Source organism: Dermacentor andersoni, chromosome 9, assembly GCF_023375885.2.
Source record: "Dermacentor andersoni chromosome 9, qqDerAnde1_hic_scaffold, whole genome shotgun sequence".
Taxonomy (NCBI): domain Eukaryota; kingdom Metazoa; phylum Arthropoda; class Arachnida; order Ixodida; family Ixodidae; genus Dermacentor; species Dermacentor andersoni.
The window spans coordinates 139,160,174-139,173,204 of NC_092822.1; the positions used below are offsets into that span (position 1 = coordinate 139,160,174).

Below are 13,031 nucleotides of genomic sequence, written 5' to 3' on the forward strand. Positions count from 1 at the left end.
GTAACACCCATTTTATGTGACATCTTTTTATCCTACTTTGACCCGCACTAGAATGTGTTTTCGCTTCATCTCATCCTAATGTTCTTAAAGATTTTAGATACGTTGACAATTTTTTAGTTGGTATTGACAATTGATGCCCCTTGCCATGCCATGAAATGGTTGAGCAGCTTTTAGATGTTTTTAGAGGAAACGCAAAAGGACTTACTTTTACTAACGAGCTTCCGAAGGACAGTTCGTTGCAATTTTTATACCTTAACCTAACACTTAAGCGTGATCACGTTTGCTGTGCGTACCTCCCTCGAGGTAAAAAAGAATTGCTACAATATGACTCAGCGCACTCTAAGACTGTGAAGCGTGGAATCGCCTTACTTTGCCTGGAATCGGCTCTGCGGAAGTCATGTGTGCATGTAATGCAGGCGAGTTTTTTCCATCAACTTGAGAGACTTCAAAAAGCAGGCTACCCTCAGTCTGTCTTAAATGCCGTGGTTGAGTCCCTCCTACAGAAGCTGAAAACTACCGCTGCGAGTGGGAAAACGCACTCGAAGGAAAGGGAGCGAGTAAAACCAGAAGTAGTACCTTATGTGCACCGTGTGAGCCATAACCTCAAGAAGGTAGCTACCATATATGACATTCCGGTTGTCTTATGGGCTCCCAACAAGTTAACTGAATTGTGCCCTCGGATCACACGCGAGGGGCCGCGGGGCTGCCAGAAGCAGCACGCCAAACATTTCAGGGACTGCGTTGAAGGTGTGGTCTACGAGATACCCCTAGATTGCGACAAGTCATACGTCGGACAAACGGGACTTTGTATTAATGACAGACTGAAGGAGCACGCTAATAGCATCGGCAAGTGTGACAACGCGCATCTTCCTGCGCACTGTAAAGCCTGTCGTTGTAGGCCATGCTTTGAACAGGTATTGATTCTTGCAAAAGTTGGGACCAAACTGCAAGGGAGTTGTTGGAAGCGTTTTATATTAAAAAGAAAGGGTCTGATTGTGTCAGCGATACATCTATCGTATTATATTCCGCAGAAATGTGCTTCATCCAAAGTATGTTATCATGACCATGTTGTTCTATCACACCTTGGCTCCCTGCGCATGAGCGGAAGTTGTATTTTCTTCTATAAGTTTGCTCAGGCTGTCATTATACAGTTGGTAGTTTGGAGCTTCACTGTCTCCCTTTCTTCTGTCCCTTTTCAAGAAATGTATTTTGCGCCACAAAGTATACCTAGGAAATCTAAGCACCAACTTGCCCAAGAGGAAGTCCTTTTAGACAAGTTTACCGCGCTTTCTCTCATGCCCAACATTCTTGAAAATTAATTTCGGCACTTTTTTGTAATTTTGAGACATGCTCACCTCGCCTGGTGTTGTGACGCAAATATCGAAATGCAGGTCGGATGTAGCGCTTAGTTGAGTTTCGCGCTTTAATGTATCTTACAAGATAATTTTATCCCGCTTTTTTTGACGCCCAACATTCTTGAAAATTAATTTCGGCACTTTTTTGTACTTGTGAGACATGCTCACCTTGCCTGGCTTTGTGACGCAACTATCGAAAAGCACGTCGGCTGTCGCCCTTAGTTGAGTTTCGCGCTTTAATGGATCTTAGAAGACAAGTTTATCGCGCTTTTTTCGACGGCCAACATCGTTGAAAATAATTTCGGTACTTTTTTCTTCTTTTGAGACACGCTCGCCTCGCCTGGCGTTGTGACGCAATTATCAAATAGCAGGTCAGCCGTCGTGCTTAGGTTAGTTTCGCGCTTTAATGTATCCTACAAGATACTTTTATCCCGCATTTTTTGACGCCCAACATTTCTGAAAATTAATTTCGGCACTTTTTGTACTTTGGAGACATGCTCACCTCGCCTGGCGTTGTGACGCAATTATCGAAAAGCAGGTCGGCCAACGTGCTTAGTTGAGTTTCGCGCTTTAATGTATCTCACAAGACAGGTTTATCGCGCATTTTCTGAAGCCCAACATTGTTGAAAATATTTTTCTGTACATTTTTGTACTTTTGAGGCACGCTCGCCGCGCCTGGCGTTGTGACGCAATTCTCGAAAAGCAGGTCGGCCGTCGTGCTTAGTTGAGTTTGGCGCTTTAATGGATCTTACAAGACAAGTTCGTGGTGCTTTTTCTGACGCCCAAGATTGTTAAAAGTTAATTTCGGTACTATTTTGTACTTGTGAGGCACGCTCGCCGCGCGTGGCGTTGTGACGCAGTTAACGAAAAGCAGGACGACCGTGTGGCGTAGTTTTTTCGTGGGTACTGAATCTTATTGGGGCAAGTTCGTGACACTTTTTACGGCCCTGGAAAACATATACCTTCTATTGGTACTCACGCTTGTCGAAAACGCGAGCGATTGCCAAAAGTGATAAGACAGGAGTGTGTTGCTTGCACCGGGAGAAGGCGCAAAAATAACGCTAAGAAGCTCAAACACCAGGAACTTGTAACTAGAAAATTCTGGCTTCTGAACGACTGAAAACAGGCTTTGCACCCAACCATTTGTCGTGAGTGCGAGTAGAAGAAATTCTGCGAGCGTACAGCACAATGTGAGAGCCTGTGTTGTGGCCACCTCTGTGTATACGCAGCGTATTATCGCGTTAGTTGAAGCTATGTTATTTTGGACACGTGCAGTCACCAGTGTATTTGTGGTCTTAACGTGCAGGAAATGAAGTCCGGGAAGAGGCGAATTCTTGGAAATAGGATGTTTTCGTGATATTGCTGCGCTATGTACGGTATTGTTTGGGATAAGTTGGGTATTTTCTACCCCATGTATGTAAAAGCGTACTGCTTTTGTTTGTAGGGCTCTACATGCATTGTTCCTATCAGATGTTAATACAAGAATTACACGTGCTTGTAATTTACTTCTTCAGGTAACGTCGTCAGGTAGAGCTTCGTACGGGAACCGCTGCTGCTTACCTGGAGCCACAACCTTGAATAAATGCACAAAAAGCCCGGAACGAGCATTTATATTGGGCAAAATAAACATTTCCTGATTTCAGAAGGCGCCTTGCGTCTTTTTTATGAAATTGCACGTGGCAGATGTTTAATAGAAGCTTGCAAAGATCATTCGCAATAATTTTTACTTAATCAAACTATCAGAGAGCAAACGGGTATAGCCGATATTCTTACATGAATAGAAAAAAATAGAGCGGGGCAGATCAAGTAAAGCGCTGGTTATTTAACCGGTGGACCATTGGGGTTACAGAATGGGTGCCTAGAAAAGGGAAGCGCAGTCGAGGACGGCAGAAGACCAGCAGGGGCGAGGAAATTCGCAGGCGCTAGTCGGAATCGGTTGGCGGAAGACAGGGGTAATTGGAGATCGCAGAGCCTTCGTCCTGCAGTGGACATTAAATAGGCTGATGATGATTATGGAAACAATTTCGCACCAAGGCCGCGCGCGGTTGAGCTTTAGAAGGGAAAAAAATAAAACGCTAGCTTGTACGCGTAACGCGTACCAGCTAGCGTTCAAAACGCCCCCGCCCACAACCGAAACCGCAAGTGTGGTTCAGGTAATAATAGAGCGATTTAGTTTAGCGTCTTTGCGGTAGGCTGCGCTCCGAGCTGCCGAGCTAAGCCGCAACGGAGCGGTGGGCGATTTTCACGTTTTAGTGGAGTGTTTTAGCAGAACGTTTTTGACGGTCCGCTCCGCCCTCGCGTACCCGCTCACAGTTAGCGGAGCGGCGGACGAAGAATCAGGCCCGGCTGCGTCCGAAAGGCATGTGTTCGCCTGACGCGCCACCTTGCCGCAGAAGGTAAAACCGCTATGAACATAATACTGAAGTTGTCAGAATTGCCACAATAAAATAATATATGTGGAATTACTGAAATGACTGAAGGCATTTCACGCAATACATTGCATTTTGATTTCTTTATATATATATATATATATATATATATATATATATATATATATATAATATAATCCTTACATTAACAACGCCGTTACGCTGTGTGTAGCCAAGGCAAGGTTTATTGCTATTTCAGTACGCCTAAAACGTGGTCCGCATAAACGTGCGCACATGGCAGGGTTCTGGAACAGGTTCATGGCCACAACCTCCCGAAGTAGAAGATCTTCGTGTCTCCTAAAGTGTACTCTAGGTTTGCGCTTTACAAATCCCGATTCAAACGAGCTCGTTGACGGGCCAGCAGCACGGGGGGCAGCCATTTTGCTTCGCTAGACCCGCTTGACCCACTCGCCGCGCTCCGCTGAGAAAGCTTTCTAGCGGAGAGGGGGCTCCCATAGAATAAAGAACAACTTTAGAGAAGGGAAACTGTACCTTCCACAGTGGTTCGAAAATAAGAAGCGGCAGCGCATGAAACTTAGTGGGGGGCCCGACAGATGGCGCTACTTAAACAGAAAGCGGAAATGTCTTTTTTTATAGTACAATATTCAATATGGCTGCTTTATACCGGTGCCGTACGCTGGGTACGCGCCGTGCTCGCCTCGCTGGCTTTGCGGCATGCCTCAGCTGCCGCGTTTTAATGGCCAGGAGACTAAAGAGCCTCTACTGACGCCCATACAAACAAGCCACAAGTGAGTGAACAGGACGTGCGACTTTATTGGCAGAAGAAAAGCAGTGCACCTTCTCATACAAGATCAGAAATAAAATTTGCATGTCGAGATGCGCTGAAACCATTAACGCGAGCTCGTAAACTGCTCACTTTCGTCGCCGCACATGGCGATCTGGTAACGAGCGACAATCAGTAGCGCAAGCAAATTGGGCAGTGCACCACCTGTTTGCTTTAACAGTCGCCGTAACTTACATTGCGAAGCAATCGGGTGACGCAAGGCATCTGCTGCCGCAACCAACACAGCGACATGGACTAAACGGCATTTTAGCGTTCCCGCCTTTCCAACCTGCACGTTTCTTTTTGTTCTTTCGGGGGCCGCTAATGTGTAACTCATAGTTGGTGCCCCACATTCTCAATGTGGGCATCACCATTTTGCAGCCAGTTTTGCAGGCCTTTCCACCTATGTGGCTATCAACTTCGGACCATGTAATAACGTGCGCTGTCTCCGCTCACGCCACATCACGGCCGATGAAGGCCCACAAGCATAATTTGCCGGCGGCTCAAGCAAGAAATGTCGAATGGGGAGAGCACCAATTACGGTGCATGTAAATTGGGAGTCTTTGTCGCTGTGTGGACTGCAGGAGCAGATGGTTACCTCGGGAGACTGTTGCCCATGCAGCTAACCAGATCGCCACATCGAAGAAACAGAACACGGCGACCATTATCAAACTAGACTGCATTCAATCACCGCATAAGGTTCAGACAATACACTGTACATTGGCTAAGATCCATATGACAACAGTGGGCATTCACGCACTACAAATTGCATACAGCTTATTCAGCTATCCGACTTCAGGCACAGTGCTTGCCTACGTCGCACATGGTGGTCTAGTAACGAGTGACAACCAGCAGCACAAGCAGATTGGACAGTGCCCCACCTGTTTACACTGACCGTCACCGTAACTTGCACTGCGAATCAATCGGGTGACGCAGGCACCTGCTGCCATAGCCAACACAGCGACATGAACTACCCGGCATCCTAGTGTTACCTCCTTTCCTACATGCGCGTTTCTTTTTGTTCTTTCGGTGGCCACTAATGTGTTGCTCACACTTAGTGCCCCACCTGCTCTCAATATGGATGTGGTCTGTTTTGTGGGAATTGCCATTTCGCAGCCACTTTTACAGGCCTTTCCACCCATGTGGATATCAACTTCATACACTTCAAACCATGTAATCATGTATCATAGTCTCTGTTCACGCCAAATCATGGCCAAAGAAGGCCACAAGCATGCTTTACCCACGGCTGCAGCAGGAAAGGACAAACAGGGAGCACCAATCACACTACATGTAAACAGGGAGTTTGTGTCACTGTGTGGACTGCAGGAGCAGGTGCTTACCTCGAGAGGCCATTGGCCAATACAACTGAACAGGCTGCCACATCCCAGAAATGTAACACGGCAACCATGACCAAGTGGGACAACATTGAAACAAGATTATGCAATCAAATCACTTCAGCATACTCTAACATAATGCTCAATCTATACATTGGCACTATGCATTGGCTACGATCTACATGACAACAGTGAGCATACACACACACGGGTTGCTTGCGACACATTCAACCGTCCGACTGTAGGCATAGTGCTTGCCTTCGTCGCACACTGCAGTCTGGTAACAAGCAACAACCAGCAGCGCAAGCAGATTGGACAATGTGTCCCACATGTTTGCACCGACAGTCGGCGTTGAATATGAGCAGCTTGCATTGCGAAGCAATCGGGTGACGCAAGCATCTGCTGCCACAGCCAACAGCGACATGGAGTGCCCGGCATTTTAGCGTTACCTCCTTTCCTACATGCACGTTTCTTTTTGTTCTTTTGCATGCCACTAATGTGTAACTCACACTTGGTCCCCCACATTCTCTATATATGGGCATGGTCGGTTTTGTGAACATCACTATGTTGCAGTCACTTTTGCAGGCCTTTCCACACATGTGGATATCAACTTCATACAGTTAGAACCATGTAATTATGTATGAGAGTGTCCGTTGACGCCAAATCATGGCCGAGGAAGACCACAAGCAAAATTTGCACACAGCAGCAGCAGGAAAGGACGGAACGGGGAGCACCAACCACGGTGTGCGTGTAAATTCGCAGTCTATGTCACTGTGCTGACTGTAGGAGCAGGTGCTTGCCTCGAGAGACTGTTTCCCAATGCAACTGACCAGGCTCCCACATATGAGAAATGTAACACGGTGACAAGTACCAAGTCGGACAGCGCCGAAACCAGATTCTGCAATCAATCACTTCAATGTAGCTTTCACAAAAACACAGGCTGTCGAGCAAGAATAGCAATCCTGAATGAGACTAGGAATTCAATATGGGAATGAGAAAGCTTGCATTCAAGAAAGAAGCCACTCTACCTTGCAAGCATTGAAAGCCAAAAACATTAACAAAAGTTAAATGCTACATAGCACACAGTGTAAAGGTTAATGCAAGACACACGCCAATGCTGCATCAGCTATTTCAGGAGAGGAATTGCACATGGCAACATACACTAGAAAGAACTGCTACACATATGTTATGCTACTAGACAGTGACTGGCATTAAGTATGAGCAAAGAATCGGTTGACCTTTATTGTTTGTATGAGGAATAGGAATGATCTCTAACAAAAGTGTGGAATGAAAAAACTTGCATTCATTGAAACAAAATTATACTTGGCAAGAACTGGCAGGGCCAGGAAGCTCACTAAGGAAGGGCAAGCTGACAGAACACTCTTAGCCAGCATCATCTGTGCTTATTCAGAGGTTGCAGGTACATCTGAAGACAAATAATTTTGGTTGTTGAGGTACCTGGATGACTCGGCCAATATCCGTGCTGGTGGAATGATGGCGTAGGCTCTTTTCACTCTTGAAACAGTCGTTCGTAGACTTGATATCTCATCCAAATAATTCTGGAATGGCTTCTTTGTTTGTGGTCTTGCGAATTCAGCTCCAGCCCCTTCCTGTTGGTGTAGATGGGGGCTCCCGTGATGACCAAGATGTACTTGGCACAGACTCTGTTGGAGCAGAACAATGGCACATGAGATACAGCAGAGATTATCCAAACTCATGCAGTGTTTTCTTTTATGTTCGAACTAATTATGCTGAACTGTAAACATGAACAAATGGTCATATCATCTGCTACAAACAACTGACATGTATCTCAAGACTAGCAAGCCAATACAGCATATATCAAGCATATTTATTTCTGAACCAGGTGTTGTTTACCTTGTAGTAGCAGCCAAAGTCCACACAATGACCTTGTTGTAGCAGGCAGCAGCTTCTGTTTAGTGCATGGAGTGTGTTGCTTTATACTGGTGCCATCCTCATTACTGCATGTCTGGAACAGAAATTTTGACTGCATCAGAAATTGAATAAGCACAATTTTGCAATATAAGATGCGTAAAGGTGCGACATATACATTGCAATGGTTTGTGACTACAGAACACATGCAAATGTACACTGTTTGTTCTAGGGTGCTTAAGCAGCATGCTAAATAAATATGGTTACTCTCTGTAAAATTGATGTCTGCGTAACTACAATGCATGTCAACAGCTTAAGTATTATTAAGATCACAAATAAGTACATTTGTGCGCTCGTTTATACACTACAGGAGATCACACTGCTGATTTCGCAAGCAAAGAGATGAAAGACATGAAGCTATTAGAAATGATGCATTCTTTTTGTGCATGAACGTGATACACCGCTTCACTACTGCAAAAGTAGATGTCCTGAGGTAAGCCAAACTGAACAGCAAGAACATTTGGAACCAACAGGTACGAAATATGGGTGAATTATCATGTGTGCAACTGTTTAATACATTAAATTCAGTACTTTAGCTTCAGTTTATCAAAAGGTTATTCGGTTCTGTGAACGAAAGAAGTTGCCGGCGGACTCGAAAAAAAAATATATTGATAAGGAAACTCAGGCACTTATGGCTACGGCTACAACGAGATGAAAAATGTGACACGCGTTCCGATATCGTTTCTCTTTCGTGAATGTGTGTATAATGATGGCCTCACAACTGAAAGTTTATTTCGGAAACAGCAACGGAGAGTCCTGACTGCCCTTATGTAATGCAGCATCTAGTTCGTTAACTTACCTCCGCCTGTAAGTTAACGAGACGAATAAATTACATAGCGATTGAAGCAGTGATGTTAAACGACTCACCGGTATTGCTGTCCCCAGCTGCAGCAGGACCCGGCTCCCATTTCGATGCAGACGTGTTCCACATGGCTCACGACTGAAACCTAGCTTTCAGGCTTACACCCCAAATTAAATAACGCGAGACATCGAAGCGCAGTAAACTGGTGTTAGCACAAAATAACCAACCAATGTACGAACCAAGGAATCCGTACCTGCCGCGCACGCGAACATACCGGTAAAAATTTTAAATTCAGGCCAGAGGTCACGTGGGAGGTCGATGATGCTGAACGCTATTTTGCGTTTAAAATGACAAAAAAACAACAAAGTTGGTAATGAAAAGTGCAATGTATAATTAGGAGTTATAATTTTGTAGTTTTTATCATGCAATAAAAACGCTTCGTTTACTGTTGAAGAAAGTTTGTAGGTTAAAATTGCGCTTACTACGGCGCCTCTAGCGGGAGATAATGTGCTCAACGGGGAACCTTTTTAATTGGTGTACTATGCCTGTTTCTTTAGCAGCGCCGCGCGGTCGATTTTTTCGCCCTCTGTGGCCATTTGTTGAACTTGAGAGTGTGCGGGCCCTGGGGGCTCCCGTCCGCTCGCCCGCTCATGGCTGAACGGGTCGCGCATGCGCACTTGCGCTTCCACTAGCCCGCTGAGCGGAGCGGACCGTCAAAAACTTTCTGCTAAAACAGTCTAGTTATACGTTTAGCGTAGCGGAGCGGACCTTTCGTAGTTGCCGCGCCCCCTGGACAAATTCAGGGTAATGAAAGAAAATAAAAACACCTATTGATCACTCTTTTTCAGTAAAACCTATATATGTGTATATATAACTTATAACTCCATGACGTATCTAGACGTGTGCTTGTAATGCGTTAGCGGTCCATTTCATCCATTCAAAAATAAAGTGCCGTCTTGGGGAACGCCACGTCATAGCCAGCGCGCTTGCTTTCTGCAGCCAATCCAATCCTTTCTGACGCCAACGCTAGCCAAAGCGCTGCGCTGCCCACTCCACTCAGGCAGCTTCTAAGTGGACCGTGTTCCTCGCTCCGCTAGCCCGCTTACGGCTAAGCGGACGGCGCATGCGCATTCGCGCTTCCGCTCCGCTTAGCTGCTTAGCGGAGCGTAAACACGCTCAACTAAAACACTCTAATGTCGGTGGCGCGGTGCTCCGCCGTCAATTCGACCACTGAGCTGTATGGGAGTGTCCACTCTTGCTGAAATCTTTTTCTGTGGCGTAGCTGTTTATGCCCACCCTGTGCCGTCGGACTTCGCTAATAAGGAGCCACGTGACCTAGCGGAAGAGGAAAATAAGAGCTGAACAGGGGGAAAGGGGTGTGTAGCACGGGTTGGCGACAGCGTTACTAGATTACTTCGTCAGTTTGCAAACTCCGCCGGAAAGCGGAGGCACCATCTCGTGAGCGGGTCCCGAAGATGGCGCTTTTGACACAATTTGTCATTGACATCATTGATTCACAGTGGAGGAAAAGAACTAGTAAGCTTACCAGCAAGTATGCGGCCTGTAAGGTAGGCAATACAGCAACAAAGAACGCCAAGCGGAAAGTCAGAAAGGCTGAAATAATATCATGGCTGGCGGCAATGCAAAAGAAACCTGCCATGAGTAACTACTTAAGAGGGAAAAACGAAATCAGGAAAGAAAGAATTTCTGATAACTCAAAGGGAAGCTTATTACTTTTCGAAGCGAGATCGGTATGCCTTAGAACACGCTCCTATAAAACGAGATATAAGAAGGAAGAAGAAGCATGTGCTTGCTGTGGTAAAGCTAGGGAAACGATGAAGCATGTTTTATTAGAATGTGAAGACGCCTGCCGAGCGGCCAATTTAGGCACCACTGGCCTCCTTTTTTTGTTTGGAACGCCGTTGGAACGCCGAAGATGTGAACCAGAAATGTCGAATTGAATTTCCATTACCAACAAGAGCCCTAACTTAAAAAGCACCGAAAACTGACACTTTTTACCGCAATCATTCATTTTGGATTAACGATCGGAACCGACTCCGATTTGTTCCTACAAAATGGAAACATTCGATCGCGATTTTAATCAATCCGTATCCTTTCGAATGCGATTGGCTCATCGCGACTGTAGGCTCTCGCATGTACAATATGCTGAGTTAGGTCATACAGCTGTATGCATGCGATTGGACCATGTGGTAGCGACGGTTCTCGATCGCGATTAAAATATTCGAGCTAGAATGGCTGTATGGCGATCGGAAGAGCCTGTGTGGCTCTGATAATGGAAAACAGCCTTCAATCATGTTTTCTGCGAAACTCATTAAACTATACAGCTTTGCAGTCTAGTAAATTTCCTTGTTATGAGCCAAGGGGAATCAGCACTGCTGGTATAAGTACAGGTCCCGCACTTTAAAATAGAATAAGATGACGCTTCTGCAGTTAAACGCATCAATTGTAATATTGATGTATCAGTCATCATCATCATCATCATCAGCCTGGTTACGCCCACTGCAGGGCAAAGGCCTCTCCCATACTTCTATAACTACCCCGGTCATGTACTAATTGTGGCCATGTTGTGCCTGCAAACTTCTTAATCTTATCCGCCCACATAACTTTCTGCCGCCCACCTGCTACGCTTCCCTTCCCTTGGAATCCAGTCCGAAACCCTTAATGATCATCGGTTCACTTCTCTCTTCATTACATGTCCTGCCCATGCCCCATTTCTTTTTCTTGATTTCAATTAAGATGTCATTAACCCGCGTTTGTTCCCTCACCCAATCTTCTCTTTTCTTATCCCTTAACATTACACCCATCATTCTTCTTTCCATAGCTCGTTGCGTCGTCCTCAATTTAAGCAGAACCCTTCTCGTAAGCCTCCAGGTTTCTGCCCCATATGTGAGTACTGGTAAGACACAGCTATTATACACTTTTCTCTTGAGGGATAGTAGCAACCTGCTGTTCATGATTTTAGAATGCCTGCCAAACGCACCCCAGCCCATCCTTATTCTTCTGGTTATTTCAGTCGCATGATCCTGATCCGTGGTCACTACCTGCCCTAAGTAGATGCATTCCCTTACCACTTCCAGTGCCTCGCTATCTATCGTAGACTGCTGTTCTCTTCCGAGACAGTTAAACATTACTTTAGTTTGCTGCAGATTAATTTTCAGACCCACCCTTCTGCTTTGCCTCTCCAGGTCAGTGAGCATGCATTGCAATTGGTGTCCTGAGTTACTAAGCAAGGCAATATCATCAGCGAATCGCAAGTTGCTAAGGTATTCTCCATCAACTTTTATCCCGATTCTTCCCGCTCCAGCTCTCTGAATACCTCCTGTAAACACGCTGTGAATAGCATTGAGGAGATTGTATCTCCCTGTCTGACGCCTTTCTTTATTGGGATTTTGTTGCTTTCTTTATGGAGGACTACGGCGGCTGTGGAGCCGCTATAGATATCTTTTACTATTTTTACATATGGCTCATCTACACCCTGATTCCGTATCCTTCCCCTTCCATGACTGCGGAGATTTCGACTGAATTAAACGCTTTTTCGTAATCAATGAAAGCCATATATAAGGGTTGGTTATATTTCGCACATTTCTCTGTCACCTGATCGATAGTGTGAATTAGGTCTATTGTTGAGTAGCCTTTACGGAATCCTGCCTGGTCCTTTGGTTGACAGAAGTCCAAGGTGTTCCTGACTCTATTTGCGATTACCTTAGTAAATACTTTGTCGGCAACGGACAGTAAGCTGATCGGTCTATAATATTTCAAGTCATTGGCGTCCCCTTTCTTATGGATTAGGATTATGTTAGCGTTCTTGCAGAATTTCTTTACGCTCGAGGTCATGAGGCATTGTGTATATAGGGTGGCCAGTCTTTCTAGAACAATATTCCCACCATTCTTCAACAAATCTGCTGTTACCTGATCCTCCCTTGCTGCCTTCCCCCTTTGCATAGCTCCCAAGGCGTTCTTTACTTCTTCCGGCGTTACTTGTGGGATTTCAAATTCCTCTAGACTATTCTCTCTCACATTATCGTCGTGGGTGCTACTGGTACTGTATCAATCTCTATATAACTCCTCAGCCACTTGAACTATCTCATCCATATTTGTAACGATATTGCCGGCTTTGTCTCTTAGCGCATACATCTGATTCTTGCCTATTCCTAGTTTCTTCTTCACTGCTTTTAGGCTTCCTCCGTTCCTGAGAGCATGTTCAATTCTATCCATATTATACTTCCTTATGTCAGCTGTCTTACACTTGTTGATTAACTTCGAAAGTTCTGCCAGTTCTATTCTAGCGGTAAGGTTAGAGGCTTTCATACATTGGCGTTTCTTGATGAGATCTTTCGTCTCGTGCGATAGCTTGCT

General features: G+C 45.4%; 1 long non-coding RNA gene across 2 annotated transcripts; it reads right to left on the minus strand.

Annotated features, from left to right (window-relative positions):
• Window positions 1-4,538: 4,538 nt before the first annotated feature.
• On the minus strand, window positions 4,539-9,000 carry LOC140213137 (uncharacterized). 2 transcript variants are annotated; one of them, XR_011890109.1, is made up of 3 exons: window positions 8,720-9,000; window positions 7,778-7,889; window positions 4,539-7,566 (listed from the first exon to the last, which is right to left on the minus strand). It is a non-coding gene; the product is annotated as an uncharacterized lncRNA (long non-coding RNA). The 2 variants fall into 2 exon arrangements; XR_011890108.1 differs by lacking the exon at window positions 8,720-9,000 and having other exon boundaries at window positions 7,778-8,450.
• Between the last annotated feature and the right edge of the window lie 4,031 nt (window positions 9,001-13,031).